The sequence below is a fragment of the Cnephaeus nilssonii genome, assembly GCF_951640355.1.
Source record: "Cnephaeus nilssonii genome assembly, chromosome: 17".
Classification (NCBI taxonomy): domain Eukaryota; kingdom Metazoa; phylum Chordata; class Mammalia; order Chiroptera; family Vespertilionidae; genus Cnephaeus; species Cnephaeus nilssonii.
In genome coordinates, this window is record NC_137088.1 from 30811821 (window position 1) to 30822076 (window position 10256).

At 45.2% G+C, this 10256-nt stretch overlaps 1 protein-coding gene across 1 annotated transcript in view; it reads right to left on the bottom strand.

Moving 5' to 3' along the window:
- Positions 1–908, bottom strand: part of PIK3CB (phosphatidylinositol-4,5-bisphosphate 3-kinase catalytic subunit beta) — a 144246-nt gene extending 143338 nt beyond the window's left edge. Inside the window, exon 1 of the mRNA XM_079794467.1 lies at positions 705–908. The gene's annotated coding sequence lies outside the window, so the exon portion shown is untranslated. The remainder of the gene's footprint in view (positions 1–704) is intronic.
- Positions 909–10256: the final 9348 nt, after the last annotated feature.

Sequence of the window (10256 nt, forward strand, 5' to 3'; positions counted from 1 at the left end):
TGCCCTCCGAGCGAGCGTACCCGCGCGGCCAGGAGTCAGCAACAGCTGACAAGAGGATGCACCAGGGCTGCTCCTAACAGCCTACCATTTACCGATCACTTGCTACTTGCTGTTCGGCCTTGCACATCTTCCTAGTGTCTATCCTCACAACCAACCTGGGAAGTTACATATTATTATTCCCACTAACAAAACTGGACACGTTGACCCAAGGCCCCAGGGCTGATCGGTGGCGGCACGAGGATTTGAAAACACGACCCTACCCCAACAGTCCCGGATCTCTGCCCCTAAAAGACACTCCGGTGCAAAAAAAGGTACCCGAGAGTCGGGAGGCTCCGGAGCTGGCCGCGTAGACGCAGGGGGCAAGGACACCCTCTCCACAGTGACTCCCGTCAGGAACGCGACCAACTGCGCCGGCGGCCCGGGGCGCCCCGCCGCGTCTCTGCCGCGGGAGGCCGGGCAAGCGCCGCTCACCTTGGAGAAACCGGGAGGGCCGCAAGTCGAGCGAGGCGCCCCCGCGGGCCGGCGGGCGGGAGTCCTCTCCGAGCCGGGAGGAACCGCGGCGCGGGCAACCAAGTCGCCGGCACCACAGGCTGTGGCCAGCAAGAGCACGCCGCCGGCCCGCTCGGGGGAACCTCGGCGGCGGCAGCCCGCCGCGCCGCCCAGCAGCCGCGCCGCATATCCGGGTCGCGCTCCACCACACTCACCTGCCTGGCGCTCCGCCGCTGCCGTGGGCTCCAAGCTCGGGTGTGCGGTCAGCAGCCCAGACCACCGCTACCGACCAGCTGCGGCGCTCCCATGTCGCCTCTCTCAGTCACCTCCCGCCTGCCCCGCGCGGCGCTACACCGTCCCGCCGCCCACTGCCATGGCCCGCCCCGTTCCTCCGCCGCCGCCGCCGCCGCCGCAGCCCCTGCCGCTGCCGCCGCACCGACCGACGGAGCACGCGCGCGCCGCCGCCGTGGGCGCGCCCGCGCGTGCGCGCGCGCGTGACTACCCCGCCCCTCGCGCCGCTCGGGCCAATCCCAGACCCCGCAGCGGCCGCCGCAGACCTACGGGACGGGCGGGGCGGGGCGGGGCGGGGCGGGGCTGGGAGAAAGGAGACTGCTGCCTAGTCCTCTCGGCTGCCCGCCCGCCCGCCTGCCCGGCTGCTGCGCGGTGCTTCTGCTCCCATTTGCTGCCGCCTGAGGACCGCAGGACGGGGAATCCCCAGCAAGCAGCCTCCGGAGACATCCACCACCTGCCCCGAGAGACCTCGCTCTTCCTGGGTCTCCTTGCTGGCCGTCTCTTCGCAGTTCCTCTCCCTAATCCCGTTCTGCGATTTTGAACAGACTCCTCGGTTCTGGAGCGCAGGCAGCACTTTGCTTTCACCCCTTCCCCTCCGTTTGTCACTCTGGTTCTGGGATGGGAACCCTTGGTCAGCCGCCCCACAGCCGGCCCTTCGTTCCCTGCACTGTCAATGATCATAAAAGAAAAAGTTTAGCCTTTCAAGCCCAAGAGTCTTTTCCTGTATGTTCATTGTGGCGATAACAACAGCTAACATTTGCTGCAGAGCCTTAGGGTTTTCCCAGCCCTTTACTCATACCTTATCTCCTGTTATCTTTGAAATTTCATGGCCCTCTTTCTTAGTGGCACACTCGAATTTCACTTATTGAAAACCAAAAATTTAACTTATTGTAAAGCTAGTATTTGTAACGTTATTGTAACTGACTACCATAATAGCTCAGGCATATAGTTTAGTCTGGGATAGAATCTAGAAGTAGAACCTAATATAAAGCAAAGGTGGCTTGATAAATGATCTTGGTTTAATTGACTCTCTGTTCATAATAGATCAAAAATAGAACCATGCCATATTCAAAAATAAATTCCAGAAGAATTAAAGATATAAAATATACAAATTAAAAACTTGGAGGAATATTTTTAAAGAATAGTAATATCACTGTAGTGAGGGGGGACTTTACGCAAGACAGGAAGCCCAGGCTCATTAAAGAAAAAATAAAAACACTTGTCTCTATAAATATTTTTAAAGTTTTGCATGACATCACAATGACAAGACAAGTTTTTTTAAAAAAAAAAGAAAAAACAATAGACGGAATAGAACTACACAAAACATATGGCAAGCACATTGTATCTCTAACATAAAAGAGTTTCTATAAATGGACTTTTTTAAAAAGCTGAATAGCTCAATGTTTTAAAAATATGGACAAAGTATACAAGCAGGCAATCAATAGAAGATAAAACCCAAATTTGAAAGATGCTTATTTCACTAATAGTCATGGAAAAGAAAATTAAGACATATAGTCCAGGTTTCTCTCATTATGTTGTCAAACATTTAACAAAAGCAATCACAATACATGTGGAAACAAGCGCTGGGACATAGCTGATGGAAATGTAAATTGACACAAACTCTGGGAATATCTATTAAAATTTAAAATACACATACCTACTCATTGCGGGGGGGGGGGAATTAACTCTGCCCTGTAGCAAAACTACAGAAATTACCAGTTGTAAGGATATACACAACGGTGCCACGGTGGATTGAATGTTGGTCCTCTAAATAAAGATATGTGCACCTGGCACCTGTGAGCATATAGACGTATTTGGAAATACCTTTACAGGTGTAATTAAGTTAAGGATCTTGAAATGAAATCATCCTAGATTTAGGGTGGGTCATAAATCCAGTGGCAGGTGTCCTTATAAGAGAAAGGGAAAGGCAGAGGAAGATTTGAGATACAGAGACGCAGAGACGAAGATGGGAAGAATGAGGCAGAGATGGGAGTGGTGTGTCTACAAGCCAAGAATGTCAAGGATTGCTGGCAGCTGCCAGAAGGTAGGAGAGGGGCATAGAAGAGATTCTCCCTCAGAACCTATGGAAGGAATGACACCTTGATTTCAGACCTCTGGACTCCAGAACTGTGAGAGAATAAATTCCTGCTGTTTCAAGCCACCCAATTTGTGGTGATTTGTTAAAGCAGCCAAAGGAAACAAATACAGATGCGTATTGTATTGCTTGTAGTGCAAAACAAACACAAACAAATTTGGAACCACCTGATTGTCCATAGGTAATGGAATCCATGAATCAAATGTACTGCCTCTGTACTATGGAATATTACGCAATGACGAAAATGAGTTAGACCCAGAGGGATGTCCATAATATATTGCTAAATATATTTTAGAGTGATAAAGAGTGGTATGATCCTGTTAGTATATTGCTGACCATTTTTATATATATTCATAGGAACATAAAGAAAGGGGTGGAAGAATTTACACTAGGCTGATCACACTGGATACCTCCGAGTGTGAAAGAGAAGGGTGTGAGTGGGAGGGAGTTCTTTTTCTTTATAGATCTTTGAATTATCTTAATTGTTATAACCAGTGTATGTATTATCTCATTATTTCACTCTAATAAATGTAGTTTTAAAGGGGAAAAAATTTTGTGACTAATTCTTTTAAAATATATATATATTTTTTTATTTCAGAGAGGAAAGGAGAGGGAGAGAGAGAGAGAGAAACACCAATGATGAGAGAGAATCATTGATCGGCTGCCTCCTGCATGCTCCCCCACCGGAGATAGAACCCGAAACCCAGGCACATGCCCTGACCGGGAATGGAACTGTGACCTCCTGGTTCATAGGTTGACACTCAACCACTGAGCCACACCTGACAGGCTATGACTAATTTTGTTGTTTTTGCTGTTAATCCTCACCCAAGGAAATTTTTTCCATTGATTTTTAGAGAGAGAGGAAGGGAGGGGGAGAGACAGAGAGAGAGAAACATCAATGTGAGAGAGACACATGGATTCCTTGCCTCTCACACAGGCCCCAACCAGGGCTGGGCATCAAGACTGCAACCATGGTATGTGCCCTTGACTAGGATGAAACCCATAACCCTTTGGTCTGCAGGCCGATGATCTAACCACTGAACCCATTGACCAGGGCTTTCTTCAATTTTAGAAGATTCATTTGTTCTCCTTGACCCCCGCACTTCTCACCACTGAGTTCTGAGCTATACTCAGTATATACTCTTTTGGCATTTCCCCCCTCTTTCCAAATACTTCTGAGTATTTCCTAGATTCATAGAATTTTTAAATTTTTCTTTTTAAAATTTGAGTGCTTTCATTTCCTTGTATAAGGAATATATTCACATGGTTTGAAATCCAAAATATACAACCAAATATCCAGTAAAAACTCTCTTTCACAGACAGCTAAGAAGTTCTCCAATGTTGCCATTTTCTTGAGTATCCTTCCAGAAATATTGTGTGCATATATAAGCAAACACAGATATATATTTCTCCATTTTTAAATTCAACATTTTTTTATTGATTTGAGAGAGAGAGAAACATTGATTTGTTTTCCACTTATTTATGCATTCATTGGTTGATGCTCTCACTGGGAATTGAACCCGCAACGTTGGCGTATCAGGACCATGCTCTAACCAACTGAGCTACCCAGCTAGGGCATAGTTCCCCATTTTTTTACACAAATCGCAGTGCTTGATTTATACGTGTGTGTGTGTGTGTGTGTGTGTGTGTGTGTGTGTTTCTATTTTTAAAATACATTTTTATCGATTTCAAAGAGGAAGGGATAGAGAGAGAGAGAAACATCAATGATGAGAATCATTGATCAGCTGCCTCTTGCACGCCCCACTGGGGATTGAGCCTGCAACCCAAGCATGTGCCCTGACCGAGAATCAAACCGTGACCTCCTGGTTCCTAAGTCAACGCTCAACCACTGAGTCACGCCAGCCGGTCTATACTTGTTTTTTTGTTTGTTTGTTTCATATATATCAGGTTATTTTATATCAGTGCATATAGATTTTCTGTATTATTTTTAACTAGAAGCCCAGTGCATGATTTAATCATGCAAGTGTAAGCTGTCTGTCCGCTGGTCGGCAGCTCCGAAGTCCCTGGGCCCCTAGGGCGAGGCGGGGCGGGGGCGTGGTCCTCCTGCGGCTGGAGCCCAGGCCAGGGTCTTGCCTTTGCCTCCCGCCCAGGAAGGCTGGGGCCGCCGCCACGTGCTCCTGCGGCCCAACTGCCGCCAGACTCCTCCCCGGGGAGCCGTGCTGCCTCCAAACCTCCAAAAACGCCGGCTAGGCTCGCTGCCCCAGAGGCCTGTCTGTGCCGCAGCACAGCCATGGCGCAGACGCTGAGCTCGCATCGCCGCTGGCAACGCGAGCTCAGCGTCCTGCCGGCCCAATCACCACCCCAGCCACCCCGAGTCCCGCCCCCTGTGTCACCCGCTGGCCCAATCATGGGCGTAGCGGAGTGATGGTAATTTAAATATTACCTTTTTATTATGTAAGATTTTTTGTTGGTGTATAGAATATATACAAAAAACTGCACTTCATAATTTTTCACATGTCAAACACACTTGTATCTTACACAGTTCCTAAATCAATAAAGAGAGCATAATGAATATCTCTGAACCCAGTTACTGCCCTGCCTCCAGGGCTAACCACTATCCCAGCTTCTAACTTCCTGTTTTTAAACTTCAATCAAATAGATTCATGCAGTGTGTGCTCTTTTTTGGTTTGGTTTCATTTGCTCTACATTTCCTCCACATTATTTTAAGAGTCATACACTACTGCAGTAACAGGGCTTGGTTCATTCTTTGCCATATAGTATTTCATTATATCTGCCTTCTATTTTATGGCTATGTAATATTTCACTGTAAAGATATTCTATAACTTATTTATCTGGTCCCTTATTGATGGATATTTAGAATGTTTCCAATCTTTTATATATACATATTTTATTGATTTTTTTTTTTTACAGAGAGGAAGGGAGAGGGATAGAGAGTTTGAAACATCGATGAGAAAGAAACATCGATCAGCTGCCTCCTGCACACCCCCTCCTGGGGATGTGCCCACAACCAAGGTATATGCCCTTGACCAGAATCGAACCTGGGACCCATGAGTCCGCAGGCCGATGCTCTATCCACTGAGCCAAACTGGTTAGGGCTGTTGCCAATCTTTTGATATACAAACCTGCAACGAACAACTTTGAATTTATATCATTTGGCACACGTACAAGTATAACTACAGAATAAATTCTTAGAAGCAGAATTACTGGGTCAACAGGTATAGGTATATGCAATTTTTAAGGATATTACCAAATTACCCTCCATACAGGATGGACCCTTTATACTCCTGCCAGCAGAGTATTTGAGAACTTTCTTTCTTGGAATTTTAGAGCTTGGAGCTTGGAGACTTAAAGATCACATTGTACAGCCCACTCATCTTACACAGAGAAAAATTAAAGCCCTTAAGGGCGAAAAGACTTGTACAAAGCCAGAGAGCAAGTTAGTTACCATCCCCAGGTCCTGAAGGAGGAGGCTTGGATGCTGGTCTCCAGTATCAGAGAGAGCCAACAAAGCCTCACACATCCTGTCCTGCCCACAGCTATTGGCATGCTGCCCTCCTCTCCCCTCCTCTTCCAACCGTCTTCAAAGACCAGCACAAAAAGGCCACACACACCAGGGCCACCAAACATGGGAGGAAAAAAACAGAAAGGGGAAGGCAGATGGAGGGCAGAGGAGAAGGTGAAAGGGTGAGCAGCAGACACTTGAGAAAAAATAAACTCTGCAATAGAAAAGAAAACTTGGGAGGTAAATGAAAACTTGGGTAACAGATAAAGGTGGACAGTGATATTGGAGAGAGAAGGAAAGGCAAAAGGCATGGATTTCTGTCTTTTCTCCAGATAAGAAAAATATTTTCGGGGGTGGGGGGGTTGATGACAAATATGTGATACCTTAATCAATAAAGTAATTAAAGAAATAAAAATAAATAAAGAGAAATGACCCATTCTAAAAAAAAAAAAAGAAAAATATTTTCACAAATGCCTGATTATCAGTAATATCAAATATAAAAAGCCTGCTTTAAACAGGATATCTGGAGTAAAATTATCTGGTCTCTTCACATTTGTTTCTTTTATCTATTGCCTCCCCAGGACTGAGATTTATTCCTAACATATAGTAGATGCTTATTAAATATTTCTGAATGAAGAAATTACATAGCAGAAACCGAGGCCCAGAGAGGTTAAGGGGCTTGCTCATCGTCACAGAGGCCATGGAAACCCAGATCTTTTAGGTTCCTAATTTGGTGAAGTGCTGCCAGTTGCTCCTCATAACCCATTGAAATGGCCTCATTAGGTTGCCAAGCACTATTTATGCCAGCATTCCTAGCTGAATGAGAAATTCTCTAGGAATACTGAGGAACCATTCCTGGACTGCTGAGACTGATGAAACCCACATAGGTTTGTCAGAAGAGTCAAGATGCATTTGTTTTGTTTTGTTAATCCTCACTTGAGGATATTTTTCCATTGATATTTTAGAGAGAGTGGAAGGGAGAGGGAGAGACAGAGAGAGAAACATCAATGTGAGAGAGACACATCAATTGGTTGCCTCCCACATGTACACCAACCAGGGCCAGGGATTGAGCCTGCAACCAAGGTATAGCCTTTGCCCGGAATCAAACCTGGGACCCTTCAATCCTTGGGCCAACACTCCATCCACTGAGCCAAACTGGCTAGGGCTCAAAGTGTATTTTTATAGGCACCAGAGAGTAGGTTTATCTTGACTGGTGACATCTTTCCTGCCTGCCTTCCTAGGGTGTATCTACTTTGGTGCTGAAGGCCCAGGGGGATTTAGGTTCAATTGTTTTTTTTTTTTTTTTTTTTTACTAAATATACTTATTGATTTCAGAGAGGAAGGGAGAGGGAGAGAGAGATAGAAACATCAATGATGAGAGAGAATCATTGATCAGCTGCCTCATGCATGTTCCCCACTGGGGATCGGGCCCACAACCCAGGCATGTGCCTTTGACCAGAATCGAACCCGGGACCTTTCAATCCTCAGGCCAATACTATCCACTGAGCCAAACCAGCTAGGGCTAGGTTCAGTTTTTAAATTTTTCCCTACCACTCTCCATAATCGAAGCCACATCTACCTGATTATCTTGGCCAACCTTTCTCCATGGCCTCAGCCTCAATTTCACTTCCTTGTGACTGCTGGCCTCTCCCTGCTCCACTATGAGACTCTTATTTTGTTTTTGATTGGAGGCAGAAAAGTTACACTCGGAGACTGATTCTGTCTTTTCCAGCAATTTATTTAGCACAGGTTCACTGTGAGAATTATAATAATTTTAGGAGCCATTAGCACACAGGATAATATATCTCCTAATAAGGCAAATAAAGAAATAACATACTCCAAACAAATGACAGATTAATCACAGGCAAGGGGAGGCAAAAGGAATAAAGTCCAAATTTAGAGGTGTACTGTTTATAGGAGTTTGGTTTCTTGGGAGAGATGGCTAAACCACCTGCAAGCTGACTTTCAGCTGCTAGAGCAAAATGGGAGTCCCTTGTTGCTAGAGCACGTTGCTAGGGGATGAAGACGGCCAGTGTTGGCAGACAAGCTATGCTGCCCTGAGGGCTATCACTCCAGGGAGCATTACACAGTTTAGTGCCACCACCCACCAAAGAGTCCCCTTGGCCATTGCAGGAGCAAGCATTTCAAGATCTCTGGAGAACTCCTTAAGTCAGCAAAGCATCCACTTACCCAAACCAAAACTCTTGAACAGTCCTCATAAACTTTCAGTTTTTATAGTCTAAATGTCCCTTGGCCATAGGTGGATTAAAACAATGTTACTTGTCATAAACAAATGGATTTGAAATCAGATCAAACCAAGACACAGACTCCCACCTCTCTGTTGGACAATCACTGGTTTTCCAGCCTGTCTCTCTGTGGGCTGCAAGAAAGCTGAGGGCTGGAATGCTTTCCTGCTCCCTTTTGTATCTTCAGGTCCCAGCACAAAGGGCAGCTGGTTTTAATGGAAGGCTTTCTTTTGAAGAATCAGCTTCTCTTCTCTACTCACATTTTTAGCCATATTGTTTTAGGAAAGGGTTTAGAGTAGAGTATCTGGATACACCAATGTACACCCTTCGGGGCTGGAGCCTGTAGAAATAGGGAGGGCATTCTGAAAAGAAGGAGAACGCCAGGCATTGGGACACAAGGAGGACCAGATACTACATGCTCCTGGAAATCAAAGAGATATAGAAGGCTTTGGAGAAAAATGGAATAAAACACAATTACACACACATGCACATGAGCACATGCATACAAACAGACACAGAGACTTTATCTGAATTACGTGATATTATACAACTTTAAAAAGAACAAGGCACCCCGGCCTTGTTGGAGCATCGTCCCAGACACTAAAAGATTGCAGGTTTGATCCCCGGTCAGGGCGCATAAAGGAGATAGCTAATGAATATTTCTCTCTCACATCAATGTTTCTCTCTGTCTCTTTCCCTTCCTCTCTCTCTAAAATCAATTTTAAAATATAGGCATTTCTAAATGTACTGGTCTCCAAAATATTGTTTAATAAAATAGGCAAGATGCAGAACAGTAAAATATGCTACTATTTGGATGTACAGAGATTATCATCAGCCAGGTATAAGAAGTTAACAGTGGTTGCCTGGAAGACAGAGAACTAAAGGCTGGAAAACAAGAATGTAAGGGAGAAAAAAAGAGTGGAAAGGACAATTAATTTTTGTGGTTGTTCTCTTTTATGCTATTTGACCTTTTTTTGTTGTTGTTAAATATATTTTTACTAATTTCAGAGAAGAAGGGAGAGAGAAACATCAATGATGAGAGAGAATCATTGATCAGCTGCCTCCTGCATGCCCCACACCTAGGATAGAGCCCGAAACCCAGGCATGCACCCTGACCAGAATTGAACCTTGACCTCCTGGTTCAGAGGTTGATGATCAACCACTGAGCCATGCCAGCCAGGCTGTTATTTGACATTTTTATCATGCTTATGTGGAATAGGGATTTCCCCTCTTTTTCCTCATAATTCTTCTGGATGATCTAATAATCAAATTGACATGAGACAGATTAACTGGAGGAAACCATATAACCAAAAATAATTATATATGTACATACAGGGGTTCTGTAAGACTATAGGACCCCAGAACAAATGGGGCAGTTGGGGCTTCTAGGCCATCTTGGGCTAAGGAGAAAGGGGAATAGTAGCTTGGACTTCAAAGGGAAGGTGGGCAATTCACAGGTAGATGAGAAGGAGCAAACATTTGGTGAACAAATTCTTGCCAGGGCCACCCAGAAACAGTGGGACACAGTGGGGAGTCTAACAACAAGATTGCTGGTTCCTCCCTGACTGCCACACTTAGCTCATCTTAAAATACAATTATCTATGATAATAGATCCCTTACTGAAGCAGATCCTCTATCTAAATTCTTTTAG